Source organism: Calidris pugnax, unplaced genomic scaffold (assembly GCF_001431845.1).
Source record: "Calidris pugnax isolate Ruff unplaced genomic scaffold, ASM143184v1 scaffold38, whole genome shotgun sequence".
NCBI classification, from domain to species: domain Eukaryota; kingdom Metazoa; phylum Chordata; class Aves; order Charadriiformes; family Scolopacidae; genus Calidris; species Calidris pugnax.
The window spans coordinates 15,344,695-15,365,869 of record NW_015090995.1 but is presented as its reverse complement, the minus strand read 5'-3'; the positions used below and the strand labels follow the sequence as shown (position 1 = coordinate 15,365,869).

Here is a 21,175-nt window from a genome sequence, read left to right as displayed (position 1 = left end):
TCCCAGAAGCTGTGTGAGTCCTGGTGATTTTACTGTTTGTTTGATCATGCCCTGACGTATTTAAAACCAGAGCCAGTTTGCAAAGACACCACTGATAGTAAATTTACATTTTTACCTGGGTTCATTGACTCAATCAGGCTATCTCCTAAGGATATGTGAAATTCAACCTGAAGAACTGAGATTCCATCTCTGCAGCAACTAGGAGGGTTCAGCTAATATTTGCACTATATATTAAATGGTAGTGATGATTGCTAAATTAACATGAGGGTTTTGCTTTGTGTTTTGGGTTCCTGTACATCTCTTTAAAAAGCTAGATTTCATAACTTGTTTCCAACCTGCACCTATGAGTTTAGACAGAGAACAGTATCATCTTCAGGTGGATGCACATCAGTCATCACTAGTCCATCATGTAAAAAGTGCCTTTCTTCGTGCTGGTTGTTAATTGCACAATCAGCCAGTTTCCATAAAATGCAAATTTGTAACACATTAATATGCTATGTTCAACAAAAGATTAAAAAGATTTATTAAAATTATGCCTACATAATTTTAGAAAAGAAAAAAAAAAGAGATCATAGTCTTATGGAACAGTGAAAATCAGAAGAGTTCCCAATATATGTGAATAAGGCTGGCAATCTCAAGAGAGGGTTTTTTAATTAAAATTCTATTTTATTTTAATGAATCAATACTAAAGGCTCCTACGATTACAGTTCTTTAATCTTATGGATTACAGGAAAAGGAGACATCTGTTTTCTACAGCTGAATTTAACTTATCATTACTGCACATGTTTTTAAAAATTTCTCTGGTTCCCCCTCGATCCACAAAACTTCTATTAGTTGTAAAAATATTGAAGCCCCCATACATAAATTAGAAAATAGTTTTTCTCCATTTTATGCGAACATTCTCTTCTTTTGCTAGTAAAAATATCTGCATATTCAATTTTCTTCTGAACTTTCCAGCATTGCACAGCTGAACTCAACAAAGGGATTTTTCACTGAGTTAGTTTCACTGACTTCAAAAGCGTTATGTCAAAGTGTGCATCGAGTCCTTCAGAAATACCTAAGCAGAGAAAACCCTTATTTCAGTGCTGTTTTGATGCTGAAAGTAACGAATTCTATTCCTACGGCACTATTCACTCCTGATGACGGGATGGTGATAACGCCCCTGACTGCACGCTCGACTCCGATAGTGCAGGAGGATTGCCATAGTGCCAGGGTGGGAAAAAAACTGCTAGAATTTGAGATGGTGCAAAGCTGTTTATACTGCCTGCTGCGCATTCTGTCCACATTTCCTTTGCTCCTGACATTCTCCTAACTTCTTGTTAGGAGAGGAATGCCTAGGAAGTAGTAGAATTCATTTTTCTAAGATTTTATCTGGCTGAAGTGGGTTTCTCTGAACTTTGGTATTTTTGGTATTTCAAATATTTCAGCAAATGCGAAACGAAAGGCTATATTCCAGCTTGCTGCCTATAGGCAAACCACTACTACTAGTTCACAATTCAGCTCCGCAGCCTTCATGCAAATCTTGGAAAAGCTGTCCTTCAAAGTGTCAGTAGGTACCTGCAAAGCAAAGTTACATGTCCCGTTCAGAAGAACAGCGCTGGTTGTTCACTCAGAAAGTCTGAGAAGAAGGGTTTCTCTCTGCAGTAGTTTCCTGCATTTCATCCATCAGAGGACTCATTAAGTCTTCTTGTCTGTGAGAATAAAAATGTCTGTAGTGGTATGAGATTAGAGATGAGTTATCCTAAAGATTAAAAGTCAGTGATGCTGATCATTGATGCCTCCTCTTAAATATATAAGCGCAGCAGATGCAGCTTAAAAGGAAAGTGTGGCAACATGTTTACTGATGGTTTTGCATTAGCACAATCATGGAGAAGGCTGGAGGCTCAGCTGGCAATCCCAGCTCTGGTTCTGGATGGCTGGTAGAGAGGACAAAGTGCTCACTAGGACTGTTATTGTACTTGTTGCCTATGTTCCAGTTTCTGATAATTCCACTTATGATAAGATTGTAGCATCTGCTCAGCCTTTATTAAATTAATAAAAGCCTGTTCTTGCTTTGATGGTGCCACTAGAAACAAAGATCATCTTACCGTCCTTTGGAAAGTGACATGAATCACATCACTTGAAGATGTAGTACAATGTACCAGATGTAAAAGACAGCAATTTGCTCGTGTGTAAGAGCAGGAGAGCAGCAGTCAGTTTTCTGAGTTCTGCTCCTATTTTAGAATGGCGTCTTATAAAATGAAAGGGAAGCTTCTTGCAAAAGAGGTACTGAAAAGAAAAAAGGATGGTGGGTATTTCTGTTAGTTTTTGCTGAAAATTTGAGGTCCAGTAAAATCCCCTGAGCACTGCTGTGTGCTCCAGCACAGCTCATCCGTAGAAAACCTTTTGAGTAGTGCTTTGATCTTGAGCAGCATTTGTCCTTAATGGGGAGCAAGAAGAACAACACTTACCTTGCAAACAATTTTACACATGCAAATTGTGTAAGAAATCTGGGGGTAGAGATGATGACTTTGAAACATTATCCTGCTAAGGATGCCTTTTAGCAAGTCCCGATCAAACTCTAAATTACTTCTAATCTCCTCACTCACAGGAATGGAATATACTTCAAGGGAAGAAAATAGGCAGATTTAAAAGAAAAAAAACCAGCCATTTTTTTAAAAAGGCCTAAATCTTGTTGTCTGCAAGTGTGTAGCAAATGAGATTAATACTGCATTTTTAACGAATGTTTATGGAGGTTGTTCCAAATTTTACCCAGATATACCCAGTGTCTGGACAGTACAGACACTGCAAAAACATGTAAGTGCACACAGATTACACAATCTAAGAATAGCATTGATTATTTTTTTCTCCCTCATTATTAGTATGTTCTAATTGCTCCTAGAATAAGGAGGGTGCAGTTCATGTATCCTGGCTGTTCTAGCAGTGATGACAAACACTTTCAAAGATAAGCTATTTTTGAGTACTAATACTTGGACTTTGCTGAAGGTGAACCAAATGTGACATTTGGTGGGTTTGCTCCAGCTGGAGCCCCAGCTTTGGACTAGCACATCTTTCAAAGGTAAGGGGATTTTGTTCGTATTTGGCAACACGTTGTTTCAGGCACGGCACAGACCTGGAACCGGGAGGCGGTGCGCTCAGCAGTCGGTGATTTGATGCCACCCATTCTTTCAGAAATGCAATTCATATGTTGTTTATGTACAACACCTCATGGATACTCCATGATGGAAACTACTTCCTCTACATCAAAAAGTGGCGCTTTTTTTGCTGTTTTGGCTGCCCATTTGATTAGGTGTCGTACCTGCTCTAAAAACTGGCTCCAGCCGCTGGAGGGTCATAGTGGGTTGTCGCTGAGAGAAGGAAACAGACGGTGCAATCGATCTTCGTGACTCCTGATGCACATGACTACATTTCTCCCTGCCTAAGTGGCGCATACAAGGTGATTAAATAATCAGCACTTTTACCCTGGAGGAATATAAATCCCTGAAGCAGCCACTCAGAACACCATGCTCTGGTCTCTTGAAGCAGAAGAGGCAAGAGGCAGCAGTGCTTGTTGCCAAGATGAAACACAAAATGAATTCTCAGTCCCTGTGTGGGCTAACGTCTTTCAACTCGTTTATTTGTTTGTCTCAATTATGGCTTAATCAAAAAACGCTTATTTTTCTTTTGGTATTAAATGAAATCGACACAGCAGTATTTCTTAAAATGGAATATTGTATATCCCCTAGTTTAGTAGGGAAAAAATGGACAGAAAATGCCCTTATCCAAGATGGTTTCACTGGTACGTTTAGCATCACCCTTTAAAATTTACCCAGAGCACGTTATAAACTTTTAAACCATTTGTAAAAACTAATCAGGCAGAACTTCAAAACATAAATTGATTTTGAACACACATGGATCAAACTGCTTTTAGTAGGAACATACTGGGCAATAAAAGCAAATGCATTTTACACGTTGCTGTACGTACGTAAGTATTTGTAATGTCTCCTATAATATTATTATTGATTACAAACCACAGACAGTGTTAAACTGACTTCACTGATGGTCATTACTCTGCAGAAAATACAGCTCACTTGTACGTGCGGGTAATACGGAAATCACACTTACGTCTTCTCAAAAACAGACAATCCTGTCAGTTTTATTTAAGAAGAATTAACCCTTTTATCTGGGTCTCCTCACTGCTCAAAGCTGTAAGTTTCATACTGGTGATATAAAAATCCATTTTTAAAAGGAGTTAAAATAATTATTTTGGAATAACCTAGCTTGGGGGAAAACAGTGTTAAAACGTATGTCTTTCTAGTGTTCTACAGAGATTTCTTTTTAAAATTTAAAGTGATTTAAAAGAAACGTAACAACAGTCATATAATTGTCTTATTTGTGTAGTCTGAACTACTCCATAAAATTAGCAGTTGAGGGAAGATGGAAACAAAAGTGGGGTTTTCAGCTTACAATTATTGTATTGTTTCAACTGAGCACTTTTAGAAGTGAGCACTTGGGAATCTGGTTGAGTTATAGCTGTGCTTCAGGGCTGCTGTACAAATAGCATGCTACCAGAAACTCATATATATTACATGTTATGTTTTTACTTTAGTATGCACCTCTTAAACTGAACCACAAGTGGGATAAGAAAGTTTTTAATCTTTCCCATATTTTGGCTAACGGGCAATTCTTGTCATCTCGTGGCCTCTGTATCCTTTTGGTGCTTGCTGATGTGGAGGAAGCATTTGGGGTAAGACCATCCTCCACAGACAAGAAGGTACGACAGAAACATCCTGAAAATATAGCAATATAGCCATTACTTTTAAAAAACAAATTCCCTGTATTTTTCTGCATTGGGACTATTGGTATTTGATAGTGAAATGATTAACATTATAATACATTTTGAACTTTAGAATACTTCTGTTTCCCCCAGGCAGAGAAACTGTTCTGTGGCTTTGCGTCCTCATTTTCCTATGTTATCTTTGTAATTTGTTGATGTTTGTTTATTATACAAAGAAAATGATGGCAGAATGTGTAACTAAAAATAGAAGTTTCTGAGAACTCCAGTCAAAACATTGTGAGAAAGCTAATACCAAGATAAATCAATTACAGACTTTCTCCTCTGGATCTTTCCCTCTCTCTCGTGGATTAAGATCTGCTACCTGTGAAGAGAAGCCTCAGTTTGCAATCCTGTGCTGGGGGAAAGCAGGATTACCCTTCCCACCTGGCATTGCAGGTAGCCAGTTTTTTTTTTTTTTTTTTTCCCCAAAGGTAGGTTTGCATGAATACAGCAGATTTTGCATGATTTTGTCTTGCAGCAGTGGCACTTCGCTGACAAGCCAGTCTCTGGGGACAGTAGTCACAGGTGGGAAGCTCCTACAATGGCCCTGAAAGCTTCATCTTTTGGAGGTTAGTCCTTCCAGTTCTGCATCACTAAATCTATTCATCACTAATAGGCCACATCTCCCTTTTAGGAATTTGCATGTATTTATATGTGTGATGAAATATGTGCAAAAAGCTCCCGTGTCAAATACATCATGGAGGTATTTGACGGGGTAGGTAGAGGAAAGAAATATATTCGATTACAATATTTGGAATAAAGGGGGAAGAGCGATTTCTTTTTTGTTTTCTTCTTTGGACTTTGGGATTTTACGTGCATACATCCTGTGGTACAATCATCTGTTTGCTTCTTTTGCCATCAGTTAAATCATTAGCAATATGTTTTAATCTCTCTGTTGCTCATGGATGCTTTTCTAGTGTCTCTCATTGTCCCAGGGTATTGCGAGGACTGTTAGAAATACAAGTTCCGTTTGGATTTTGTATGCTGCTTTGCGTGTTTGGTTGAAAGACTCAGAAGTCAAGTGTTCTTTAGTCAGACTGCACCAGCCTTTCCAACTCATCCGGCTCATGCAGGAAAAAAAAACTTGTGAAAATTAAACATCTCTAAGGTAAAATCCAAGGCAGTAATTTTTCAACACGTTTCGGGAAACTGGTCCCTAAATAGATCAATTATGGAGGTTAATAACTTTAGATGTGTAAGTTTAATTCAGTAAATAGTTGCAGTCAAAATGCTTATCCTTTGGTTAAAAAATTGAGTAATTTAGAATGTAGAAAAGGTTAACTATTGAACAGTGGAGATTTTATTATTTAATTGGTTAAGATGTTTTGGGTTCTTTATTTCTATTAGCAGAAAAAATAGTGTTATTCTTTGGCTCAAAAAAATTTATTTTTTCCTTTCTGGTCTGTCAGAAAACGAAGGAAAATGTGATTGCCTGACTTTACTCGGGAGGTAAGAGACTATTTTATTCCTATTTATTCCCTGATCAGTTGTCTTTGGCTGAGAGTGCTCAACACAGGTCCTAGCTATCCCCTAGAATCTCACAGTGTGGACATTGTTCATTGGAAATTGGCTGATACCACCAAACTAACTTCCAAGCCAGCAGAAAGAATTTATCAGGTCTAATCACATGCTCATTTATGTAGACATTTCTCCTGTTTCAGTGCTTACCAAAAAGTGAATGGCTCCATCAGTCTAGTCAATACCATAATCCCCTGTAAGGAAATACAGCTTTAGAAAAGAATCTCTTTGTCTTTAGCATGTATTTATTTTTCCCCTTTGTGACAGTGAGCCATAGATCATTAGTAGCACTGAAGTCAATAAAACTAGTGTTAAGTCCAGCATAACTAAGAGGGTTTCTTTATCTAATATTGTAACATTATAAAAGTCTCTTTATTCTACAGAGCTCTTTTAAAGCCACTACTTTACTGGCAAGCAAAGACGTTTCTTTTATTTGATGAGTTGTCCTGTTAAATCATGGCATATGAGAAAAATATATTTTATAGAAAGGAGTGTTAGTGAAGTCTGAAATTTGGCAAAACCTTCTTACAGACCTTATTAATGCATATTAAGAACTCAAGATTAAGGATATGTTTGGTGTATTTTTGTAACTTATTAGTCAAGAAAGAATTATTTGCTGAGAATAAAGGGTAAAATTACTTTGTTGCTAGATACATCTTGTCAGCTCTTACTATTTCCTATTTACAATGGGTTTATACCAGTCTGCTAACATACTCTTCCTGCAAATTCACTTTGGAACTACGTGTCAGACTAGGCTGTTCCAGGTAAAAGAACATCAGGCAGTTCTATCTTTTTTGTTCTTTATTCTTACAATGAAGAAGTAAAGTATAGTGAGTGCTCATTATTTACAGAATAGATTTGTAATTATTTTTTTGGAGGTCATCACTAAAACAGAGTTATATTACTACTTCCATTGGGGGGTGTTAGAATTTTTACTGCATCTGCAACTTCAGTTGTTCCTTCTTTGTGTTGAGAAGTGGCAAATAGAAAGCTAAGGCTCAAATCCTATTGAGCCAACTGCTAGAACTCCCATTGACTCGCAAGAGTGGCATCAGGACTCCACCTCACTTTGCATATGATTAAGAAATGCAGTGTTAATGCTAAAGGATAAACTGTTAGAATAAAATTCATCAGTTGCAGTCAATTACATGCCTCAGAGATCTAAAAAAAGGCTAAAAACCAAAATATGTAACTTAGGTATGAATGATAGTGTCTGTGCCCGGTACAGCATAGCATGTCACTGGACTGACTGGTTAATGTGACCTTGTGTTCTTTTCTGTATCATCCCCTGGACAGAATTTGCAAATATTTTAAGAACCTGTTACGGACTTGTAAACCTAGTTGTTCATAGAGTTCAAAGACAAACTGAAACTATTTATATTTACATAAGAGGTAAAGCTTTCCTCGGTCGGTGTTGGTAATGAGCACTACTGCAGATTGCAGTTGGAATGTTTCAAATTCCATATCTTGACACACGATGAAACTATAAAATTACATTCCTTCAATGGCTCCCACTTTGAATCAAGTTGGAAATAGAAGTGGAATATTTTCTACCAAAAAGGACTACTGCTGCCTTCAGCTCCTTCACTCTGGCTTCTGCTATGCCAGTTACCCCCACTTCCACAGGCAGAAAATTGTATTACATTGGAGTGCGGTGAGAACAGAGAAAATTTTGAAAATCTCTTATGATTGCTTGGTGTTTTCTTCCCATTAGAAGTCACATTAATGTACTCAGAAGACAACAGCTGTAATTTTACTACGATCTCTGCAAGATTAAGATATATTACTGATTTTCTTAAAGGAGACATATCGAAACATAGCGCTCAGTACAGGCAGCAATTACATCTAGATGCTCTTGAGAAGGAATTTATGAATTCAATTCATTAAAAACAAGTTGACACATGTAAAAGAAATATCTTGGAGCTGATTAATAGAATAATGAATAGAAGCTGCTGATCATGTTAGGTTTATTTAAAGATCCAATAGCCTTGATAAGAATATACTGAACATTTTATTCTTCTAAGGCTGTCAGGAGAAGTAAGATTTCTTAGCCAGAAGTACCCAGTTTACACACACTACATTTAGCAGGAGTTGAAACAGTACTGGTAAGATAAACAGGGGAAACTGAAACCCATTCATCCACACCCAAATGGATTGAGGATTAAGATAACGTGTAACAAATTGCATTCAATAGATTCTCAAATTTCTATAATTGTGTAAATCGACACGAAGTGAGCACAATTTACAAAGGGTAAAAGGCATTACTGTTAAAAAGCAGAAATAGGAAAGAAACTAAAAGAATAAAACAAAGCATATTTCCCAAACCTTGCTTTTCCAGATGGATATGCATTATAATTGTCCATTCCTATTTGATATGAATTATTAATTTCTAACATATTATGCTATACCTGTGTGAACATAGTAATTTACCATCGATACGTACATTCCTACCAACCTACACGTCATGCTTGGCTTAGCCAGAACTGACATCCGAGTTTGATTCAGCGATTTCTCTGTCAGATCTACTAAAGTCCACAGACTGTCACTCTAATAAAACAATTCCTGGTTTGGGTAGACTGGTTCAAACAGAATCCTGGAAAATCTGGCTGTATATGTTTATGGTGAAGAAAGAAAGTGGGAAAAGAAGGAAGTCTTTTACGGAACCAAAGGAAATCTTTAGCAGTACCATGATATCTTAGTGATGCTATCATAATGAGTTATTTACTGTACATATGAATCATTGTCATTCCAGGAAAGATTAAACACTATGGACAAAGCAGTGCCCTTTCAGGATTTATTTTTTTAAAATACTTCTAAGAGTTTTGTGTTTCTTTCATATTGTGTGCCTTCCCTTTTTTAAAATGAAATACCTCCTTTGCTTGTGGATGTGAATCAGAACTGTACCGTTTTCATCAACTAAGCCAGCCTAGTTAATTTATTTACAAAAAAAAATCTATGGAGACAGTCTCGGAATTGCTTTGTAGGCAACTATATTTTTTTCACTAGAGTTACTATTGCAAACATTCAGTTATCTAGTAATGAAAATGTGTGTGCACACTCACCATTAGCAAACCAGCACCCAGTGTAAAAATTTAAAAACAAAAAACTTATAACCATTGTATGCACAATAAAAGGCACAGGGCAGAAAAACCTTTAGAAAAAACCCTATAATTACTCAAGGCTGCAACACGTAATTTGTTTAAAAGCATTTTAAATAGTAGTACTATTTTCTTGGGTTAGTTAAGAATGGTGTGCAGGCGTGATGCACGTGAGGCCAGCAGAATATCCCGGAGCTGTATGGGTTACACCAGCAGACAGTTCTATCATACCATCATTATGATGATAGTTTATAAGTGGATAATCTTTTTTAATTATGGGATTTGACAGGTACTTGGAAAATACATATACATACACAAACTGATACAGATATACAGAATTTTAACATCACATAATGTCATGCTTCCATATTTGTTATATATACAGGGCTTGTGTTTACACTACCTGTTTCAGCAAGAAAGTTTCTTCTCTTTAGAATCTTGGAGCCAGTTGTCCTTCCTCTTTCACTGTGTTTGAAAGCAGTTCTGATGAATACATCCTTGTGTAAAGACAGTATCCAAGTTGAAAACAGAATATGAAAAAAATGGTATATAATAAATGTATGCACATGGAGAAAATAACTGAACCATTTTGGGTTTTTAAAGTGTTTTTCTCATCATTGTTTTACTAAGCAGCTGGTAAATATTAATTTTTTAAAATACAAATTCTGATCTCGCACTATGCTAGCAGAATATGCATTTAGACCTTTCAGTTTAATGCAACCAACTGCAAACTAATTTTTTTTAATAACTGGTGCTTTTTTACTGAACAGGAATAGTATCAAAAATAATAAATAATTCCAAATAGATAATAAGAGCATAATATTAAAGTATCCAAATTCTCTTTGAAAGCTTTACCTCTTATGTAAATATAAATCGTTTCATTTTGTCTTTGAACTCTGTGAACAACAAGGTGTATAAATAAATATTATGTTGAAATTGTATTGACAGAGATGTGTAATGTTGGGACTATAAATTGTTTTTATTGTAAGAGTAAAGTGATTAATATACAATATGCTTGGAGATGTGGGAGTGTAGGGCTGGGAAGGGGAACTTGGTGAGAAAATTAATACTTCCAGCTTTTAGAATGACTACAAATGTCTGACAAGCAGCAGTATTTATAGAATAGAATAGTATTTTACATACTAATCTCTCTTTTGCTGGTATGCAGAACACCAAGGTATTTTTTCATTAAAAAGTGTATCAGCATTTGTACTTGATGCCCTGTTTGCACTCGTGCCCTGTGGTGTGTGGGGGGCTCCACAATCTCTTTAGATGCTCCAGAGAAGTGAAAAGTCAGTCTATGAGTAACCAGGCTTGTGTTTGGATCCAGAACAATGTACTCTTCTAAGGAAGCAAAGTAAGGTATATTACGACTAAATACATGTACAATATTTTAGCTTTTAGAGGAAAAGAACTGGTAACAGTGAGGCCTTGGTGTGCACATAGACATCCTTTTAGTCAAGACACCTTCTGTGAATTAGCATAAGAATTATGCAGATAAGCTCTTTATCTAGCTTCTGTATAGTTCTTTGAAGTCTTTAGAAGTTTAGGAATTAAGCTAAAGGAAACTGAATAAATAAGCAGCATTTTGTTTGTACAAGAGATTAACTATGCTAAATATAGGTATTGATTCACATCAGTATCTAATGACAATCGTTTTTCCATATGCTCATGTAAAAATTAATTTTATGTCCAAGATGAGTTTTACAATTCACTGTGCATTGTTGTGAGTTGAATTCAAATTTATTTTTAATTTCTTAACAAATAATGGTATTGTCATGCTAATTTTGGAATAGTGTTATTTCTTGTGGGACTCTCCCAGACAAGGAAATAAAAGATAGATTGCAGCAGCCAGAGGTTACAGGTACTTACTTACCAGCAAGTGTGATGTAGAGACAGGGAGGAAAATCAGAGATGCCAACAAAGAAAGAAATGTGGCAATCTAAACTTAAAAAAATAATTCCAAAAACCTTCATTGCAACAGGCCAATGCTGCCCTGTTTCTGTGCAGAAATGATTTCAGTCTTTAAGGCAATCCGAACGTGCCTGCACTCTGGACCCAGAGGGGCCTGTACAGAATTGCTCCCACCGACCAGCTCCCTGGCGCACACCCCTCGCCGTGTGTCCCGTCTGTCTCCCCCAGCCAGGATCTTGCTATCATTTCAGGAATTATCACCTTAGCTTCCATACATCCTACAGCTTGATAGGTGCCAAAGTGGGGGGAATGCTGAGTTACTCCAGACCTCTCCTCTTCTCACTGGAGTTGTTGCTCCTCTGGAGCCTTTGTCCCACACTTGGTCTTTAACAGGCTGAGACCCTTCCCCAGCTGGTAGCATGTAAGTGCTGGTCTTTTATGAGGACATTTTTAATGTGTTGGAGGGGGCTGGAGTCTTTGCATACAGACCTCTAACTTCATTCTAAGTTCTTGTTCACTGATCTATTAGTTATTTTTCAAGCAAGACACAGTGATTTTGCTTTATTTCCTTCTTGGTCATGTATCTTCATGTATTTTTCTATGTGCAAAAAGTGTTTAGCAAAACCTTCAATGAGGGAAGAGATATTAAAAAGAAAGGGTGACCTGATGCTTATTCCAAAGTTGGGTCTCCTATACCACAGGCAAATGATTCATCTCAATAATGGGGTGGGTAACTGTCTAATAGAAAAAAAGAAAATTAAATTAATATAATTCTGTTCTAGGAACGCACATTTTCCACCGAATTACATTTATCAAAACAGATTATCAAAGCTTTATAATTAACTTCCCAGCAAATAAGAATTAGCATATATTATATGAGTACTGTGCGTTAATCAAATAATATTTAGTGAGGCACCCACCTATGCATGCCCAGGAATTACAAAGTTAATGAAAGACGGCAGTACATGAAACTGTAACTAATTAAGCAAGTCACAAAAAATTCTGTAGATGTTTGACTGAATGTGTTAGAATTTACTCATTATCATATTTACATGGTAAGTTTATTCCAGCACTTAAGTTTGGCAAACTAAGTTATTTAAAGTTAACTTTCTGTCTAAATACCTATACGCATCTTGACTCACTGTAATTCTTTATGTGTTTCTCAATTTCTGTGTTTTAAATAAAAAAGTTTAAATACCTAAAGGTCTTTGGCTTAAAAGGAGAGAATAACAGAGCAAAATAGTAGTGTACTACCAGCGATGCTCGGCGGGTCCCCGGAGGGTCTGTGCCCGTGGCACAGTGTGCAGCCCCAGGGAGCCTGAAGGAGCCCGTGGAGCCGGTTCCATTCCGGGCAGAATCACAGAATCTTCTAGGTTGGAAGGGACCTTAAAGATCATCTTGTCCAACTGTCAACCTAACTGACAAAAATAGACACCCACACAACAAATACATTTGTGTAAGTGGAAAAGGCTAAACAAGAAGGAAGGTTCTGGGCAGCGAGAGCCTAAGGCCAGGCTGCAGTAGGGGATGGACTGCCAGTTAGGTGGGCTCAGACAAGGGTCAAGGAACTACCACAGACCAGGGACCAAAGCACATTAGAAATTAATGAGCTACACTTAGAAATCTTTTTAAGTGATAATTCAGCAACCCTATGTAACGTTTTTGCTGTGATTTTACAGTTTAGCCTTTTCCACTTACTTACACGCAGGCACACATGTGGAAAGATGCAAGTAATAATTCCTCTTTTTAGAGGTATAAATAAGGTATAAACACCTGAATGTTTTTCTATACCACTTTCCAAGGAAAGAAAAGTGGTTGTGTCAGAGGTGTGTAGAATAAGAATGGTCTAATGTATCTCTGTAATAACAAAGTCTTGGTTGCAAAGAAATTTTAAAATAAAAAGAAAAAAAATATGTAGTTCTGTAGAGAGTAAAGTATAAATGTCAGAAGCCACTCAGATTTGAACTTCTCACAAATAGTATGTTCACTGTCTTCAGACTGAATTGTATTGCGCACACCAACATAAAAAAAATACATCATTTCTGACCCTAGGTTACCACTTTTTTTTTTATGATGCTTTAAGTGGGTATTAAGAGAATCGTGTGAAATTATTGACAAGATGTTTGTTTGTTTTAAGATCAAGACAGGTCGCTATAACTCCATTCTAGAAAACGCATGAAGGAAAAGTACAATTATATGGAAAATCATCTGTGATTATAAAACACAAATACATGCAATGGAACAGCAATTTAGATGAGATACTAGTGCTGTTTGTGTCCTTAATTTATCTCCATGACTTTCTAGATCAGAATGAAATGCTCTGGCTGTTTTTAATTAAACCTGTAAACTGAAAATGGTTTGCTTCTTTTAAAAAAATATTGTTGATTATACAGCATATGCTGTTTATTTAGAATGCTAGCTCTTGCTGTTCAGACATATTTGAAGTTTCCTTTGTAAACACTTTGAGCTTGGAGAGGGTTTTTCACTCGAATGTCTTTGGGAAGCCTATCAGTTGAAATGCACCTTAACTGTTAATCCAGCAGGAGCGTGGTGAGTGGCGGATTCCTGTACTGACACTGAGAAGGATGGAACATCACATTTGTTTCACCCACAGAACAAAACTGATTTTTGGTGTTGTCAAAGATTTGGGGGAAGAAGGGGAGAATGGGCTTTCAGCTTACTTTCTTATGAAAAGAAAGGTTAGGAGGGTTTTGATGCCTGTTTATCTACTCCCTGATGATGTTTTTTATCTGTTGGGCAGTTTCAAGCTAATTTGATAGTGTTAGAAACTCTAAGTTAGTAAGTTCCCACTGGTTTCCTGAAAATATATTACCAGCACGTGGACTGACATCAAAATAGTGCTGTGGAGGAAAAAGCTGCAGTCTGAGCTTAACCACAGCACAGAATATTAGAAAATCCACTCGGCACTGCTATTAGAGTGCTGTCTCTTGCTTATGCTTAGGGCCTGGATAATCTGGAGATACAGTGCCTCCAGAAACCCAGCTATGCATTCCTGTAGCTTTTAGGTGTATTGTATCATCTGTATGCCAAATTACTGTTCTGCTGAAAGTCTGGCTAGTACCTCATGTATTTGTGTGCAGAATGCTTTTAATTTTATAATTTACCTACATGTTCACTCTTGAAGAAGATCTCTTGCCTCCCATGTTCATTATGATTTTTCTTGCTGACCACTGACATATTAGTTGTCCCATGTATATGTCAAGTGCTTATACAGATTTTATGGTCTACTAGTCACCTATTCAAAACTCACTGGGGTATGGCTGGGGTTTACTTTACGGTTTTTTTTCACTGAGTTTTGGGTCAGGCTTTATGGATTATTTACTGCTATTTTTGGCAAATTATAATGTTCTCCTGGGAAGTTAAAATGTGACACTGAATCAACAAAAAGATTTTTAACTGCCATTGTATTTTCTACTTACTAGAAGAAAAATTTTTCTACTTATGCGTGGTAATGACCTATTTAAGCATTACAGAAGGAATATTGAGAATATAGAGATTCTTGTATCAAAAGAGATATTTCTTTTCATGCTATAGCTGTTTCACTCATCTTTTTATTCCATCCGTTTCCTTTTCTGTTTGAATCTTTGCAATTAAATGGTTCTATAATTTCACATATGGTAGATGTGTTTGGTATCTGGTTTGGCCAGCTGGTGGCATGTGTTTTGTATCAAAACCCAAACAGTAAGAGAATAGAGTTCATTCTTCCATTTTTGAACTTGAATGGACTTGGATACCCATTTTGCAACTGCAGGATAGTACCTTCTCTATCAAAGAATACTGTGTGTTGTTTCTCCTTTTCTGATGAGATCATGCACAGATGGTAGTAAAAATAAGTTAAGCTAGGACTATTTGGAAAAGAAACTATGTTCCTCTGAATTAAAAAGAAGAAAAGTTGACATTTCAAAGATGTTTCTCTTCTATTAGATTATAACAAAATATGTTACAAAAAATCAGTAGAACAGAGATAGAGGAAAGGTGATTGGAAGAGATTAGGCTGGTAATTAAACTGTGTTTTATTTGGGGAACATGTAGTTTGAAATCTCTGCTACTCTGTTTTTCTGTACTCCCTGTGGGGCTCTAACAGTGAATTAGAAAGGCAAGCCCAGAGCTGAAGTTGCCAGTTTTATTAAATTGGGGAGGGTAGCTCTAAAATACAAGAGACTGAGCTTCGTGATTCTCATTCTAAAAGTCTTAATGATATCATAAAATGACAATATTTTATACAACAAGGACCGAGTGGTCAGCACTTCAATTGATAAATAAAATTACAGGGGAAAAACGCAGAACAGGTGTTTGAATTTGAGCACGTCATGACTCAAACAAACTCAATGTTATTACTACTATCACTGTTTTGATGTATTATCAGCATTAATATGTTACTATTCAACTATTCAATCTGATTCTTAAGTTGTTTAATCAAGAGGAGTGTCTGAAGTGGGGAAAGGCTTAATAGAGCAGTTATACTTCAGTGGCTGTTACTGGGATTTTTTAACAGATAGAGACTTTCTTATTTTTAAAATGGCTAATTGCAGTCTAAAAGAAATAGAATATTCATCCAACCACCAGCATGACTGGTCCCTGAAAAAGTGCATGTCGAAAGTCTCCCATTCAGTTGAAAGTTGAGTCTGAGAAGTATTAAATGCAAACAGAACTGAAGGCTGTGCTCATCACTGAGTGCATTTTCTCTGCATGTTTCTTGCTTATACTTAAATTAAAAAAGAAATCTTCCAATTGCTTTTATTTCCATAGTTGTTTCATGTGTATGTCTTTCGTCTCTGTGGATTGAACACAGTAAAGTGTCCGAGGCCTGAGCACACAACCAACTCCTGTGATCTGCTGGTTTATTTTTTAAAGACTTATGGAATTGAGTGTATACGTTTTTTCCTAAGAATTAATTGGATTTATACTTATGAAGGCTGATGGGCTCTGAAGAAAGGGCCCATCATTAACGTGACATCCCAATGGGAAATGATGTAAAGGTCAGCGAGTACCTTTCTGCTTATTATATTAGTTACTCTAATAAATTCATTAAAATAATGACTTAAGAAGTCAAGAAAAGTTCCCATACAAGGGTCTCCCAAGCACACTGCACAGATTAAATCCTCAGTGCTGGGCTTGGTACCTCAGTCACGAATAAAGATGTCAAAGAGATGACTAAGCTGTTAAGAAACTCTAGAATAGCTGCAGAAGAGGGTAGGAAAGCTAGAAGCGGGTTTCCACGTGGCAGTGTAACACTGATTGCTTTTAACAAATAGATACAGCAGACTGACAGAGAAAGTGCTGTTATACTGTGGAGAAGCAGATCATAATGATGTTAATAGATGGGTTCATTAGAATTAGATTTAAATAATGTGCAGTTATTAAGTACTTTTATTTTTTAGGTTCTAAGATCAATACAGTTTCTTGAAACTAGCCTCAATTTCAAAAAATGCGTGACTGAGATCTGCAGACTGATTGGATCTTATGTATCCACTGTCCTATGCAGATTTTTTCCAATGAAACATCAGAGGACATTTTCAAAAAAATTTACTTTTCTAAGTTGACAGTAGAATTAATACAGTATCTTGTACTTCCCATTTATCCCCAGTTTCTAGACTCTAATTTTTGCTGGTCACAGGAATGAATACACTTCTGCAGTTTTGGAAAGAGCCAGCAGGAATGGCCAGTGACGATCAGTTCCGAAAATCACAAATGTTGAAGACATTAGACCAGTGGATACAAAAGCCTAATTTTTTTGCAGTAAGTGTCAGCATTTTCACATCTGTTACCAATTCTCGTGATTTTTTTCTGATGACTTGAATGGGAGGTGCTGTAATAACTGAAGCACCCTCCTTCCTGGAGGCACTTGGTTAAGAATCTCAGCTCTTACAGTTTATACATAAAAGAAGCAATGAGAAAACAAGTGCACTTATCTTGCTACTGCAGTTTATCTTGTCATTATGCTACAAAAATGTATATAGTATATATGTTGATTTTTAAATAAAAATTCTTGCATATTTTCATTCTGTTATAGTGACTTGGAGGCAAGGTGATGAAACAGAAAGAAGTCACATTTGAATGAAGAAACGATCAGAGAGACTGGAAGGTAAATCAGTGACACGAATTGTGATTTCCACAAGCTGTTAGATAAGACAGACCTAAGAAAGCAGGTAAATAAAAGTACACCAAAATGGAAAAACAGGACGTTATTGACATATGATCTGAATTAAAATCTCCTGAGTTACTGAAAACATTTTGTCATTTTTAAGCATTTGGGTTTTTCCACTTTCAAAAATTAGTAACAGTTGCCTACTGTCTCCAAAATAATTTAACACTTTAGTGACTGTATATTAGTATCCCATATTCTTTTTTAAATAGATCGGAATAGAATCAATTTTCTGCTTTCAATATCTGTATTGATAATTCTGTTCTTCATTAATCAAAATACTATTTATTAACAGGTGTTTTGAAACTTGGAGAATTTTGTGTTTAATGATTATATCAAAAAGACTGAAAAATGTTAAAATAATTATGTATGTTAAAGTAATACTAAATAGTGCCCTATCACATCTACCCCTGCAGCACATATACTGAGCAGAAGCTCTATGCCCATGAGATTGAACGCAATGACTCTCAGACTTCAGTATCTATACTTTGGATACAATCTCTGCAGATTAATAATACTCAATGAAATATTTACTTTAATGGCACTTCAGCCTCTTTCTTTTAATCATGTTTAATAGATCTAACAGCAAGTACTGCTTCCCACTGGTGGTTTTCTCATTAGCACACTATTGGAAATAAAATTTGAAGATGAAGGTTAGCCACTAAAGCAGCAGAGAATTTAAGATAATGTTTCCTGGGTTTTTACCCAGAACATTCACATAACCCTGGTAGTAAAAGTTGTATCACAGAATCACTGAGGTTGGCATAGACCTCTGCAGACTGTATAGTCTAATATATAGGGAGCATATTCATGGACATTGTCCAGCTGGTTTTTTAGTATCTCCAAGGATGGAGACTCCACAACCTCTCTGGGCATGGTGCTCCAGTGTTAGACCACTCTCGCCATAAATAAGGGGTTTTTTCTTAGGTTTAAACAGAATTTCTTGTATTTCAGTTTCTTGTATGAGAGAAGGTCCTTGTATGAGAGATGCTCCAAGCACCTAATCATCTTTGTGGCCCTCTGCTGGACTCTGTCTAGTATTCTCATGCCTCTTTTCGACTTGGGAGGCCACAACTGCACACAGCACACCAGATGTGGCCTCAGCAGGGCTGAGCAGAGGGGAAGGATCACCACCCTTGACTGGCAGGCAATGCTCTTGTAGCTCAGACTGGGACACCTTTGGCCATTTTTGCTGTGAGGGCCCATTCCTGGCTCATGGTCAATTTGGTGTCTGCCAGGCAGCCCAGGGCCTTTCTTGCCAAGCCATCTTCCAGCCAGTTGCCCACCAGTGTGTACTGGTTCATATATTCTAAAAGATCCCCTTTAAAGGGTGACAGGTTTAACTTTGTACTAAAGTCTGTCTCACAGTGTGGACACACTTGCAAGAAAATTTTTATTTCCAATTGTACTTTTAAGATCTTAATTGTGTTGCTACAGTAGGTGTTTTTGTGCTGCCCCAATGCTGCCCCCTTGCTCTCTTCCATCTTGCAGCTATAAAATAGATCCTCATAAAAATGACTTTAGGTCATTGAGGAGAGTGAATATATTTTATTGTTTGAGAAGTAGAAGTGCAATTTATTATCTTGGCACATCTGATCATGTTTTCCTCATAGGTATCTGAATAATTTTATTTTCACAGAAAGATTTCTCTTTTTTCCCTGAAGCTCAAAGCATCTCCTTTCCTTAATGTTTTGTGTTCAGTGGCAACCATGTCACGTTTTCTTGTGGACTTGGGAGACATGAAGAAAGAATGAGCAAGTGACAGGCAGGAAAGGAATTTAGTATCTGGGTTTCATTCAGTTGTCTCACAAGTAAAGTTGTAAACAAATGTGGAATTTAAAGGAGGATTTCAATATGTTGATTTACTCCATTCTGCATGTTCAATATCAGTAGTTTCATTCCAGAGAGAATAATGTAAATATAGTAAACAGATCAGGATTAAATCAGGATCAATATTCAGATCAGGATACCAACAGTATTCACTTGTATTAACTCCTATCATCCGCTTTTTTATGGTGCCATAGAAGTAATGAATTTTAAAGTTTTTTTCTGTGCCTGCAGATCTGGTGAAAAACTCACGAGTGTTATTGGGAGATAAGAATTAACATCAGAAGGAGGTTACATCTTAATTCATATATATATATGTATATTTATATAGGGGTGTGTGTATATATATGATATATATGTAGTTTATAGATTAGGAAATTGCATCAGACTCCATCAACAGTTAAATATTCTTTAACACAAATTCAAGACCTGTTTATTAACTGTCCACATATGTAAAAAGAAGAAACTCTTAGTCGCGCTGAATAATTTTGTGATGATATTCTTCATGAAGGTAAAGTTTTGATCTTTAATGTCTATTTTGAAACTTAGCTTATTTATCAGGCAGTATCTCTGGCTTGATCTTGTAACTTTCAAGAAAGAAAAGTCACTGAAGAATTTTGTAAAACTTGGTAATGCTTCAGAAAGGTAAAGTTCAGGCCAGGTTCATCTCTTGTTCTCAAATCCTCCCAGCATTAAAATTGATGAAGAGATGATTTATCAGGATGAGGAGTATTCAACCGTGACATACAGAAATTCAGAGCTCCATGTATGTCCTCATTTGTCACTGTCTTCAGCCATTCGTCATTTCCGATCATTACAGTTTTATGCAGCAATGGTTCACACTCTGTTTTGAAATAGCTCACATTGTACATTTGTAGAACCCCATTTAAAATCTCTGAAAGTGTTAATTTATTTAAAACAGAAACTTAATGAGGCTCTTTGCAGTCCTAAATTCACACTTAAATGTATGTAGACCATACTTTCTGTTCCTTGTTCCAGTGAAAACTTTATTTCCTAAGCAGGCAAGCAAAATTCACTCCTCGTATTTTATTTTTTCCCAGAGAACAAAGTGCTTGAAAAATAACGTGAATTGTCTGCTGCAATCTTGTAAATTTTCATAGTACTTTTATTAGGGTTAATCAGCTGATAAGAATCAATGCAGTTGATCATCTGATTAGCTGAACTAAATTGTAATTAGGTGCTAATGAAGATCATTTGTAAGCATACAGTATGCATATAATTCTTACATTTGATTCTAAAGCTTGACAGTGTTCTGTTCTACTAATTTTTATTTTCCTCTGTTTTGTATTGGAATGATTTCCTTCTTGTTTTAAAGATAGCAGAAAACAAAGGTATCTTGGTTGTTTTGTAAGGAAGTTGAAAAATCGTTGTGAATATCTAAACATGTGTTTGAAATTTGTTTCACACTCTGATGTATATGGTGGGTAGAAAATTGGCTACGCCACGGGGCTCCAAAGCTTCTGACCAGGAGTGCAAACTTCAGCTGGGCACTTGTCGTATCCCTTAGGACTTAGTACTAGGGACAGCACTGTTAGAGGGTGGGTGTTGGGACAGAGCCCCCTCTCAGCAACTGAGTGATGATACGTGCTTCGAGGGAGTGGTTGATGTGCTGGCAGGCAGGACTGCTATTCAGAATGACCATGATAAACTGGAGAAAAGGGTTGACGAGTCATAAATTGCAACCAGGGTAAATGCAACGTCTTATGTCAGGGATGGTATAACCTCATGCAACAGTACAGGCTAGAAGCTGTGGATAAAAACCAGAAAAGTACCTGGGCTGCCAGTGGAGAGGCTGAACAAAAGTTAGCAGCCTGC

The 21,175-nt window shown here is 36.7% G+C and overlaps 1 long non-coding RNA gene across 1 annotated transcript in view; it reads right to left on the bottom strand.

The window, feature by feature from the left end:
* Nucleotides 1–633: 633 nt before the first annotated feature.
* Nucleotides 634–21,175, bottom strand: part of LOC106895457 — a 107,572-nt gene continuing 87,030 nt past the window's right edge. Inside the window, exon 5 of the long non-coding RNA XR_001413432.1 lies at nucleotides 634–2,268. This is a non-coding gene — a long non-coding RNA (uncharacterized LOC106895457). The remainder of the gene's footprint in view (nucleotides 2,269–21,175) is intronic.